This window comes from Hipposideros armiger, unplaced genomic scaffold, assembly GCF_001890085.2.
Source record: "Hipposideros armiger isolate ML-2016 unplaced genomic scaffold, ASM189008v1 scaffold_274, whole genome shotgun sequence".
Taxonomy (NCBI): Eukaryota; Metazoa; Chordata; class Mammalia; order Chiroptera; family Hipposideridae; genus Hipposideros; species Hipposideros armiger.
Window position 1 is genome coordinate 700,121 of NW_017731624.1, and position 13,866 is coordinate 713,986.

Here is a 13,866-nt window from a genome sequence, read left to right on the forward strand (position 1 = left end):
ACAGCCAACTGGGCATTTCTGTTTTATAAACTAGGAAAGGCTCCTTTACACTAGCTTTTCTCTGCTGCTTGTGCTCCAAGATAAATATATTACCAACCTTCAAGTCTCAGTCCAAATGTCGCCTCCTCCGTGAAATTTTCCCTGGTATCTACGTTTGTATCCCCACACCTCCAACACACAAATATCGTCACATCACCTGGTTTTATTTTTTCATAGTACTGAACCTACCTGAATTTATTCTGTTCATTATTTGTTTATTGCTTTGTTCATTGTCTGAGAGGCAGCATAGCAAAGTCATTAAGAGAAAGAAATCTATAGCCTGACAGGCTTGGTTCTAAATTACAGTTCTGCCCTTTCCTCGCTGTGTACCCTTAGGCAAGTTCTTTTCCCTTTCTGTGCCCTCCGTTTCCTTATTTATAAAATGGGAAAAATTCTAGTCTGTACTTCATAATGTTATTAAAGGACTAGTGAATTAATATTTGTAAAGTGCTTAAAACTGTCTTAGCAAACAGTACTTGCTAAATAAATGTTAGCTATTACTATTATTAACATTATTTTTATTATTATTGTCTATCTTCCTGTATTAGAACATAAGTTCCAGAAAATCAGGAACCTTGTGTCTCTTGTTCACTGGTGTATCCTCTGCATATAGAACAGTGCCTGGCACATAATAGGTGCTGAGTAAGTATTTGTTGAATGAATGAATGATTGATGCACTATGAAGTAACAATGGCAAAGTGGTGACACAATTATAGAAAATAACCCTGGTTTTTATGTTCCAACTGCCCTTATCAACTCTGACCTGATCACCCTAATTCATTTAACTACTGGCCCACCACCTAATCTTTTGATCATTAACCATGGTTAAATGATTACCTTTGTAATTTCATTGACACCAACATACAATATAATCAGCCCACAAAATTAAAAGTTTCAACTTAAATGCTCCGAAAGTATTAATAAGAAAAAGAAATTAATTTTTTTACTTAAGTGATTGTAAAGTACTAATAAGAAAATGAAACTATAAAGCTTATGACTTAAATGATTTGAAAGTATTAGAAAAAGAAATGAAAAGTAAGTTTACTAAAAATTTAAAATTCATCCTTTCAGCTACACTTACTGGCAAAAATCATTTATTACCTCCCAAGAATTCTCATTTTAAACATACTGCCACAAAAATCTAGTTGAGCCCTTAATTCTGCCTGCCAGCCTTCTTATATTGTCCTAATTGTTTATATTCTCACTCTGCAATAATGTGATTTCCCACATTCCTCTCTTTCCCCAAATCTGTACACCTCTTCCACCTTCTTGGCCTTCCTTATCTTCTTTCCCAATAGTAGAAGATTGTCTAACTTTTTGGGAAAATAAAAGCTCTTTAACAAGGACTCCTCATCTGCTCCCCAGCAGACCTACCAAACTGCCTTCAACTATGCCCATACCCTCGCTTGCCATGTGTTAGAGATGGTGACCCAAACCCTCTCCCTTGTGCCCAGGGTCCCAGTCCCTCCAGCCTGCTTAGTGACTGGAATCCTACTATATTTCCTGTCTCTCATAATCTACTAATCCAGCCCTTTCAGTTCATTCCTACCAGCTTTTGGATATGTATAGTGTATATTAACCTTAAAAATTGCTCCTTCATTTTAATATGACAAGATTGTATTTTAATTCAATGTGAAAAAAAAGAAAGGATGTTTTATATAACTATGATAGCAAAACTGACTATTTTATAGCAGGATGTAATGTAGGGATTCCAGCTTCAAAGCCTACACAAACACTACGTCCAGTTGAATTAAACACCCAAAAGGAAAAAAAGTAACTGTAGAAATCTAGGGAGAAAATTTAAGACTACTTATACAAACCAGGGTTTATAAAAGTCCTTTTGATCAAGGCACAACACCCAAGAGCTATTATAAAAGAAGTCACTTTTAAAATTCATCTATATAAAAATATAATTTTATGGCAGAAAGCCAAAAACATAGTAAAAAGATAAATTCCAGATTACCAGGTGAATTCTGTAATGTGTCTAATAGATACAGGATTACGACTACCATACTACTACTAATACACATAATATAAAAAATATGAACAGCTCAATAAAAAAATTGGGCAACGAGTATAAACAGGCTATTCAGAAAAAGCAATTCCAAATAGACAATAAGCAGGAAAGACTCAAGCACCCCATTAAGAAAATGAAAGCAAACTAACAATTATCACATTATAGCATCAGCTTGGCAACAATTTTTAAAAATTAATACAGTTGGATTGGGTGCAAAGGGGACCCAGTGGGGTGGCACTGACTCCATTTCCCTCACAGTAAAAATCAAAGATGCTCACAGTGACTGACAAGGCTCTCCTCAACCTGGTTGACCTCTCTTGGATCATGCCTCTCTAGGCTACAAGCCTTCTTAGTGTTGTTTGAGCATAGCTCCTGCATTAGCTAGTTCCCTCACCAAGAACACTCTTGGCTGTCTTATTCAAGTATTTGTTCAAAGGAGGTCAGCCAATTAAGACAGCCTTGTTTATAGTTGGCAACCCTCCTCTGTCTTTGTCCCATAACATCCGGCCCTCCTTATCTCACTTATCCTGCTCTACTTTTTCTTTAGCACATATCGTTTTCCATGATCCTGTAAATTTAGTTATGTTTATTATTTCTTTCTCTACCTAGCAGGAGTCTTTGTTTTGCCCAGTGATGTAGGCCACACATCTAAAACAATGTCTGGCACCAGCAGGCGCCCATAAACATTTTCCAAATGAGTGAATAAATGAATGAGTGAATGAGTTTTAACGGGGGGAGCAAAATCACATTTTGATGTGAAAAGTACTGCCTTTTTTATATTTTAAAGGAGAAAAAGGTAATTTACATTCTGCTAGTCTGAAATTCATATTGAACATACACCAAGACCCAGAAAGATGATTTTTCAGAAAAGAATCTCTAAATGAAAAACCATGTGATTATCAGGCATATATGTCCCTCAGATTTCTAATTCAGTCAGCCCCACCCCCAATCCAATCACAGCTCTAATTTAATCCAACCTCTCTCTTCTTCTAATTGAAGTATCCCCAGTTTTAGTAAGTCCCCTTATTTACAATGTCACCAGCCCACAAAATGTGAAAATTTTGCTTGAAAATGTTTCTTTGAGACTTTTCCTAAAAAAATGGAGAAAAAAAACCCAATGGGTATAAGTCAGAAATCACATTTAAAAATAAAGTCATATAAATAATGGCATCTGTGTTAAATTTTAACTTGAAAATGACCAATTTTCAAGAAGATGGTGCTTTAATCTGTTTTGACAAGTGAAAAGAATAGAAAAACAAAGTAGCTTGCTTTCTACCAATGAAATCTTGATTTTAAACGATGATGCTTTGCAGCCCAGAGAGATGATTTCCTGGAGAGAGCCTCAAAATTAAATTTGCTCATGGTCCAGGCTAGTTTACTGGATAATATTATAATTTAACCATCTCTTAGCTAATCTTAGCATCTGGCCAGTCCATAATTACTATGACAAAAACAAACATTTTAAAAAGTTAAACCTAAACAACTAAAGTATAGAAAATAAAGGGATAGAAAAAGATATAACAGGCAAATTCTAAACAACAGCAAAAACTTTATGTAGCAATATTATCAAAAATATTTTTTAAATAGAGTTGCATTAACAGGGACATTAATAGGGGCATCTCATTGCATCACAAAAATCCAGTAGGAAAATACTACCATCATGAACATGTATGCAACTATGTAACTACATAGTCTGGAAAAATATGAGGTAAAAACAATTAAAAGGGAAAACTGACAAATCTTAATTATGGTAGGAACTATTTTTAACACAAATCTCAGATTGATCTACAACTTAACATTGATGAATTATGTGCATATATATATATACTTATTGCATTTATATATGCATTTATGCTTATATATTATACTTATTATATGTATATAAAACCCTTCAACCAAAACGGGAGAATATATATTCTTTTCAGTGAACACTGAACATTGACAAAATTTAATCAAATATAAAACCATCACATAAATTTCAATAAATACCTATGTGTTCACTTCTAAATCATAATGTTTAGTCTTGCCCATTTTTGAACTTCATATAAATTTTCAAAATGTTTATATAAATGAAACATGTTCTTTTGTGTTTTGCTTTTTTCCTTCTACTTTATATGTAGCTGTGGTATACTATATAGAATTTCATTGTGTAAAAATACACAGTGTAATTTATTGTAGTAATTATGTTTCCAGTATGGGGGTATTACAGATAATACCACTATGACTATTCTTGTAAGTGTGCAGAGGTGCATGTATGTGTATATATCTTATCAGCAGGCTAAGTTCACTGCTCTTGATATTGTCCAACTTTTCAATTGTAGCCCATCTGGTGGGTGTATAGTGATATCTCATTCTCAATTTGCATTTCCTTGATTACTAATCATCTTTCATATGTTTATTGTCCATTTGGGTTTCTTCTTTTATGAGGTGTCTGTTCAAGTTTTTCTACTGAATTGTCTTTTTGTTATTGGTTTCTATGAGTTCGTAAGACTTTGGGCACCAGTTCTCTGTCTTATTTATGCTGCACCTATGTTTTCCACTTCTTGGTTTCTCTTTTGGTATATTTCAATATACAAAAATCTTTAATATTAAAGTAGTTCAATTTGTCAGTCTTCACCTTTTTGCTTAATGCATGTTATTTCTTGATTAAGAAATTGTTCCTCTGAGGTTATGTTGATATTCTTCAGTATTATCTTCTGGAGGTTTTATAGTTATGCCTTTCACAGTTCCACCAGGAATGCATTTGTGTGCATGGTGTGATGGAGAGGTCTTATAATCTGGTAAAGCAGTTCTTCTTACCTTGTCTCTCTTTTATGAATGATTTGCTATTCTTGGCCCTTTACACTTAAATTATAAAATTTAAAATGTCATGTGCTACAAAAATACTTCTGAAATTTTTATTGGGATAATGTTGAATCTATATCTATTTAAGAAGAATTAACATTTCTACAATATTGAGTCTTAAATCTATTAACAATTTATGCCTTTCCATTTATTTAGGTCTTTAATTATCTCTAAATTTATATTATCATCTTCTTGCACATTTTTTTTTTAGCTTTAACCCTAGGTGATACCTGATTTTTAATGCTATTGTAAATGGTATCTTTCTTAAATTTTGATTGCCTCTTTGTTGCTGGTACATATAAATGTAATTGTTTTTATATATTGCTATTTTAAATTCAGAGACCTTGCTAAACCCTCATATTAATTAAAATAGTTTATTCATAGATCTTTTGGAATTTTCACATATACAGTCATACCTATGAATAATGACAGTTTTGTTGCTTCCTTTTCAATATTTTTTCCTTTCTCCTCCCTTTTATTTCTTGCCTTCATATCTTGCATACAACATTCAGGACAATGTTGAATAAAAGAGGTGATCACAGTCATCCTTGTCTTTTTCTTGATCTAAAAGGGAAAGCTTTTAACTTTTCACTATTAAGTATAATATTTACTGAAGGTTTTAGGTAGATGCACTTTATTCAATTAAAAACATCCCTACAATTTTTAGTTTGCTAAATGGATGGTGAATTTTATCAAACACTGTTTTGCATCTAATAAGATTCTCTTTTAATCTGTTAGTGTGTGTTATGATATTAATTTATATATTTAACTATCACCTCACCTTTTATTCCTGGAATAAACCCATCTTCATCGTGATGAATATATTTCAGGAATAAGTTTACTCAGGTTCTATTTAGAACTTTTACATCTATGTTCATAAGTGAGATTAGCCTATTCCCTTCTCATGGCGTGCTTGGTGAGACTTGTATCATAAAGTTTGTATGATAAAATGTGTGGGAAATATTCTTTTTCTGTTTTCTGGGAAAATTGGTCTAAGATTGGAATTAAATTTGCTAATGTAGCCATCTGGGCATAGAGTTTTCTTTGTGAAAAAAGTTTTGACTACTGCTTCAGTTTCCTTGATGGTTATAGATATGCTCACATTCTATTTCTTCTTGTGTCAATTTTGTACTTACATTTTCCTGAGAATTCATTTATTTCTCCTAAATTTTAATATATTGGATTAAAGTTGTTTATACTATCTTTTTTCTTTATGTCTGCAGCATCTATGATGTTGACCTCTTTATCTTTCTTGATGTTAGTTATTTGTGTCTTCTATTTTTTATCATATTTGCACCAGGGTTTCTCAATTTTATTAGATTTTTTTCCAAACACCAACTTTTGGTTTTATTCATCCTCTTTATTTTATATTGGTTTTCTATTTCATTGATTTCTAGTCTTATTTTTATTATTTTCTTTTTTCTATATTCTTTACTGTATTTTTTTCTCTAACTTCCTGAGATGGATACTTAGCTCATTTGATTGGCCAGCCTTTCTTTTCTTAGCTATTGATTTAAGCCTATAAATCTTTCTGTTTATCAGCATCCCATAAGATTTGAAATGTAGAATATTTACTCTCATTTAGTTTAAAATATTTCCTAATTTTAATTTTTATTTATTTATGATTAAAGGTATATTTAAGAATGCATTCTTTTATAGAATTGGGGGCTTTCTAGTTACCTTTTTAGTATTAATTTCTCTTTATTGTTTTGTGATTAGAGAACATGTCCTTCCTGCTTTCAACCCTTTGACATTTGTTAAAATTTATTTTATGACCACAGTTTTATGGCCAATTTTGTAACATTTCCATAGTACTTGAAAAAATTATATTCTGCAGTTTAGTATTATGAAGTTCAATATATGCCCATTAGGTCAACTTTTAAATTGCATTGCTCAAATATTCTATATTGCTTTTCAACTGCTTTATCAATTAGCAGGGTCCTGGCTTATGCCTGTCTTCCCTGAGTCCCTGTCATTCTCAAAGTATTTCAGATTAGGTGATAAGAGATAGGATGTAACTTACTGTTAAAGTTTAGAACCACTCTTTAAAATATGAAATAAGTATAGAATTTCTACCAACTCAGTCAATATTTAGCATTATACTGGAGATCATATTTAATTATATAAGGCTTCCATTCCTGCCTGGCTCCAAAATAAAAAAATAAAATAAAAGAATAAGAGCTGTGACCACTTGAAAAGAAGAGATTAATTTTTGTGTTTTTTTTCTGAAAATATGATTACATGGAAAACTCTAGAATCAGTGGTCAAGCTAGGAGAACTAATAGAAAATAAGAGGTATAAGGTTTGAAAAGAGAAGATTAGTAAATAATAAGAATTGATAGAAAAATGTATCCATTCACATAGCACTCAAAAAATTCTAAAATTCCTAAGACCATATGAGGTCTGACAGTTAAGTTCATGAACTTACCACTGTGTGCTTACTTGACAGCACTGTACAAACAGCTCAGTCAGTTTTCATAATCTTGGTATATCAGTGTCTCACAGCTGTGTTCACGTCGACATGTGGTGGTGTCTTGCTGAGTGGCGTTCATTATTGTTGAGTGTTTTTGTGTGCCATCATGAGAATGTCTGAGCTTGAATTAGAGCAATGAATAAACAATAAATTTCTTGTTAAACTTGGTAAGAGTGGAAGTGAAATCAGGAACATCTTAGTCCAAGTTTATGGGGATAATGCCATGAAGAAAACAGCAGTATACAAATGGATTAAATGTTTTTATAAGGAGAGCGAACGCGTCACTGATGCAGAGAAGCCAGGGTGGCCAGTAGCGAACAGAACTGACAAAAACATTGCAAAAATTCGTCAAATTTTGCGTCCAAATCATCAGCTGACTGTGAGAAGCATAACAGATCGAGTAACATCAATAGAGAAACAGGAAAATCTTAACTGAAAATCTTGGCATGAGAAAGGTGTGTGCAAAAATGGTCCCAAAGGAGCTCACTGATGAACAAAAGCAAAAGAGAGTCGAAGCTTACCAAGACCTTTTGGAGAGGCAAGATGATGTTTGGGGCCGTGTTATCACTGGTGATGAAACATGGGTGTACCAATACGACCCTGAAACAAAGCGTCAAAGTGCACAATAGAAGTCAGACAATTCTCCACTACCAAAAAAGTTCCGTCAGTCTAAATCAAGAGTCAAAATGATGTTGCTAACCTTTTTTGTATCAGCTGGACAAACAGTAACCAAGTTTACTATTTGGAAGTGCTGAAAAGGCTGCATGACAAAGTTAGACGAAAACGACTTGAACTTTTCTCTAACAATTCATGGCTCTTGCATCAGAACAATGCACCAGCTCCCACGGCAATGTCTGTGAGGGAGTTTTTAGCTAGTAAACAAATAACTATATTGGAACACCCTCCCTACTCTCCTGATCTAGCCCCAATGACTTTTTTCTTTACCCAAAGATAAAGGAAATATTGAAAGGAAGACATTTTGATGACATTCAGGACATCAAGGATAATACAACAACAGTTCTCATGGCCATTCCAGAAAATGAGTTCCAAAATTGCTTTGAAGGGTGGACTAGGCGCTGGCATCGGTGCATAGCTTCCCAAGGGGAATACTTTGAAGGTGACTTTAGTGATATTTAGCAATAAGCTATGTAGCACTTTTTCTAGGATGAGTTCGCAAACTTAGCTGTCAGACCACGTATTTAAGGAAATAGATACATTATTTTTATGGATAAAGTTCTGAAACTTTATTGAAGTACACACAAGATTTGAATAAATGAAAGAAAATATAATGGGTGGGAATAGTCAATACAGGAGCTGTGTTCACCCTAAATTTTTCTTTAGCTTCATGCAATTTCAATCCAGATCAATAGGATTTTTATAGAACTTGAAAAATATATTCTAAAATGAATACTAACATTTAACGCTACTAATCTAGCCAAATTAAGTTTGAAGATGATGAATAAGGACACGGACACTTTCCTTACCAATTACCAATAGTTAGTAGAAAGCTATGGTAATTAAAACAGTACAGTTTCAGCACAGATATGAACAAATAAATCAATGGGCTTCAATGAAGAGTTTAGAAAATGATTCATGCTTATATTGGAACTTGGCATATGAGACTAGAGGATTCCAGCTGGATGGGAAAAATGGTGCTAGACATTAGATTGCTACAAAAAAATCCAACAGCAACAATATAGATCCTTACCTCTCAACAACAACACAATGTTCTAAATGGGTGAAACAAATAAAGATGAAAACCAAAGAAATTAAAACAATTAAAAGAAAATCTTTGTAACTTCAAGGAGGAGTGGATTAGTTAAATAGGATGTATGGGAACAAATAATGGAAAAGATTAATAAGTTTGATTGCATTTAATTTTTCAAAATATCTAAAAAAGACACCAAAACAAATTTAAATGGAGGTGGCAAGCCAGGAATCAGTAGGAAAAAGGAAAAAGTAAAAAAAAAGTTTACTAATCAGCAGGAAAAAAAAACTAACTGAAAACATGAGTGAAGGATATAACTGGTAATTCATGAAACTGAAACTGCCAAAAGGCCAGTAAATCAATGAAAAACCATGTCACCTCACCAGAAAACAGGCCACACAATATTAATAGTAACACAAAAGAAGATAATTTTTTTTGCCAATCAAATTACCAACAACTAAATATTTGACATTATCAATTGCATCTGGGGTTGTGGAGAAAGAAACTCTTCTCCTTTGTTAATGAGTGTATTAATTAAGAAAATCACTAGGTAAAGCAACATGACATACCTAATGAAAAACAACATGTAGTTTTTATATCACGTAAAAATAACACTTCAAATATCTACACTAGATAATTTCTCATATAATTATAAGGACACATGTAAAAGGTTTTTAATGCAGCATTGTTTATAATAATAAAAAAACCACTGGGGCCGGCCGAGTGGCGCGATGGTTAAGAACTGGCTTGGGATGCCAGAGGGCCCCGGTTCAGATCCCACATATGAGGGCCAGTGACACTGCCCTCCACAGCTAAGATGCTGAACAATAGCTCAACCTGGAGCTGGGTTGCCGTGAGTCGCTGGCGACGGCGTAGGCTGCAGCCCCTGTGGCCATGGGCTACCGTGTGTAGCCAGCAGCCAGCGTGAGCGGCCAGCAGCCGCAGTGAGCGGCCGTCCAGAAGCCGGCGACTGATCTGCCTCGCCCGGAAGAGCACAATGATGGTGCCAACTTGGGCCAGTGAAGCAACATCCTCCACAACTAGACTGAAGAAGAAAACGACAGCAACTTGTCTGTTCCCCTTACCCCAGTTCCCCAGCATTGTTCCCATCCCCCCAATTCCCCAATAAAATCTTAAAAAAAAAAAAAACCATTGGAAGTCATCTAAATACCCACCAATAGAAAAATGCATTAATATATTCTTATGACAGACTATATGTATATATGTATGTATGTACATATGAGTATATCTTGAAACTGTTAATGTTGAATTTAAAAGTTGCAAAAATATTAGCATATTTGGTATAAAATTTATATAAAATTAAAAATAGCAGATACACAAAACAATACTCTATATTATTAGTGGGTATGAAACACACACAAAAATGAAAAGATAACCACAGATAGAAAATGCACCAAATTCATGATAGTTGTTGCTTATGGCTGGGAAGGAGAAGGAAGTTAAGATTTGGAGATTGGATCTCAAAGGGACTTCCACATCATCTGAAATATTTATTTCTTTTTAAAAAAACACTTGAAGCAGGAACAAGAACTTCAGATGTCTGTTGTGACTACTTATATTCAGCACTATGCAGGAGATTCTAGTCAGGCCAGTAAAACAAGGAAAAGAAAGGCATCCAAATTGGAAAGGAAAAACATACAACTATATTGACAGATGACATGATTTTATATAGAGAAAATTTAAGGAACTACTAAAAAACTGCTAGAACTAATTTCAGCAAGATTGTAGGATACATGATTGGTATACAAAAATCAATTGATTTCGATACACTTGTAATGAAGACTCTGAAAGTTAAAACAATTCCATTCACAATAGCATCAAAAAGAATAAAATGCTTAGGAATAAATTTAACAAAAGGAGTACAATATTTCTACATTGGAAACTACTACAAAATGTTAAAGAAGAGCTAAATAAATGGAAAGATATTCTATATTCATGGATCAGAAGGTTTACTAATGTGAAGACGAAAGTATTCCCAAAATTGATCTACAGATTCAATGCAATCCCTATTATAATTCCTGCTGGCTTTTTTTCTTAAAAGAAATTATAAAAGTTGATCCTAAAATTGATATATAAACACAAAGGACCCAGAATAGCCAAACAATCTTGAAAAAGAACAAAAAATTTGGAGGAATCACTTTCAAAACTTACTACCAAGCTATAATAACCAAGTGTCGGTATAAGAATAGCTATATCGTGGGCCGGCCGAGTGGCGCGATGGTTAAGAACTCGCTTGGGATGCCAGAGTGCCCCGGTTCGGATCCCACATATGAGGGCCAGTGACACTGCCCTCCACAGCTAAGATGCTGAACAACAGCTCAACCTGGAGCTGGGCTGCCGTGAGTCGCCGGCGACGGCGTGGGCTGCAGCCCCTGTGGCAGTGGATTGCCATGGGCTACCGTGTGTGGCCGGCAGCCAGCGTGAGCGGCCAGCAGCCGCAGTGAGCGGCCGTCCAGAAGCCGGCGACTGATCTGCCTCGCCAGAGAAGAGCGCAATGATGGTGCCAACTTGGGCCAGTGAAGCAACATCCTCCACAACTAGATTGAAGAACAAAACGACAGCAAATTGTCTGTCCCCCTTCCCCCAATTCCCCAGCACTGTTCCCATCCCCCCAATTCCCCAATAAAAATCTTAAAAAAAAAAAAAGAATAGCTATATAGTTCAATGGGATAGAATTGAAAGTTCAAAATAAACCCTTACATTTGTGGTCAATTGATTTCAACAAAGGTTTCAAGACAATTCAACAGTGAAAGAATAGTCTTTTCAACAAATGTTGCTGGAATCATGGATATCCACATACAAAAGAATAAATTTGCACCCTTGACTCACAGTGGACACAAAAATTAAGTCAAAATTGATCATAGTCCTAAAATGTGAACTAAAACCATAAAAGTCTTAAAAGAAAACATGGGAATATATCTTCATGACCTTGAACTAGGCAACACCAAAAAGCACAAGCAATAAAGAAAATTAATAAATTGGACTTCATCAAATCTCAAAAGTTGTGTACTTCAAAAGATATAATTAGGAAAGTGAAAAGATAACCCATAGACTGGCAGAAAATATTTGCAAATCATATATTAATCAAAGGAATTAAAGCTAGGACATACAGCGACCTCTTGCAAGTCAACAAGACAAAAAATGAGCAAAGGATTTGAATAGAAGTTTCTTCAAAAAAGATATATGAATGGGCTGTAAGCGTAGGAGAATATGCTCAACATCATTAGTCATTAAAAAACGAGATCCAACTTTGCACCAACTAGAAGTTCATAGCAATTTCTCAAAATGTTAAAGATAGTTACCATATGACTCAGTAATTTCATTTCCTGGTATCTACCCAGGAAAAATAATACCATATGTCTTACTAGTAGACTTGGACATGAATGTTCATAACGGCATTATTCATAATAGCCAAAAAATGTAACCAACCCAAATATTATCAACTGATGAATGGATAAATAAAATGTGATATTCATAACAATGGGATATTATTCAACCATAAAAATACTGATCTGTGCTGTAACGTGGATGAACCTCAAAATTGTGCTGAGTGAAATAAGCCAGACACAAAAGACCACATATTGCATTTATATGAAATGTCCAGAATAGGCAAATCTGTAAAGACAGAAAATAGATCAGTGGCTGCCTAGAGCTGAGCATGGAAATGCGCTGTGGCTGCAAGTGGACGTGATGGAAATGTTCTAAAACTCGATTGTGGTGATGGTTGCACAGCTCTGTACATACACCAAAAATCACTGAATTGTACACTTAATGTCGCTGAAATTTTTGTTATATAAATGATAATAAAGCTGTTTAAAAAACCACTTGAAGCAAGTGTGACAAAATGTTAAGATGTCAATTCTGGGTGGTTGGAATCGGTTAGAATGCAGGTTTTTGTTATACTATTTTTTCTATTTTTTGTGTTTCTCAAAAACTAAAAACTAAGACACCATAAATTCCTGGGCCCCAATTTCAAATCAGACAGATGCATAAATTTAGAGTCTTTTCATTATACTTAACTTCAGATACCAATAGTTGCCTCCTTCCCCAAAGGAAATGACTGGATCCTTGTCAGAGCACTCTCAGTGAAGTCTACCAGTCTTTCATAGCAAATGCAACTCGTTAGTGCCTGACTCTTAAACATAAGCCAAGAGGAACTAGACATGAGGAAGGCATTTTACATGAAAGACAGAAACATAAAACATCTTGGAAGGGAGAATTCCAAGGAAACAGACACAATGTAGAGAGCAAATGAAACTTTAAAAAAAAATCCCTATTATTAATACTTCTAAAGAAAGAGAAAATCTGCAGCCATGAAAAATACAGAAATCTATAATAAAAGGAATATTCAGAGAAGACAAAAGAATTTGTGGAAATTAAAAATAATTGCTAGAATGTTTGAAATATAAAATATCACAAAAGAAAAGAACCAAAAGATGGAAAATAGGAGAACAAAGATATGAAAATGAGAGGATCAGTCCAAGAGCTTTAATATACAACTAATTGTATTTACAGAGAGAGAGAACAGAAAATATATTGGGAAGGAATATATTAATAAGAGAAAATTTCACAGCAAAGAAAACATGAGTTTTTACATTGGAAGGTCTAGCACAATAGTTGACAAAAAAGACTTACCAATCATATCTTAGTGAAATCTCAGAAAATAAGGTGCAAAGGAATATCCTAAACATTCAGAATAAAAACAGTTTGCACAAAATCAATCAGAAAACAAATTGGTTTTGGATTTCTAGAAGGTGGAATTCA

At 34.1% G+C, this 13,866-nt stretch overlaps 1 protein-coding gene across 1 annotated transcript in view; it reads left to right on the top strand.

Annotated features, from left to right (window-relative positions):
• Positions 1-13,866, top strand: part of LOC109390558 (lysine-specific demethylase 4D) — a 29,477-nt gene that overhangs the window by 1,412 nt on the left and 14,199 nt on the right. The window contains exon 2 of the mRNA XM_019657174.1: positions 588-681. The gene's annotated coding sequence lies outside the window, so the exon portion shown is untranslated. The remainder of the gene's footprint in view (positions 1-587; positions 682-13,866) is intronic.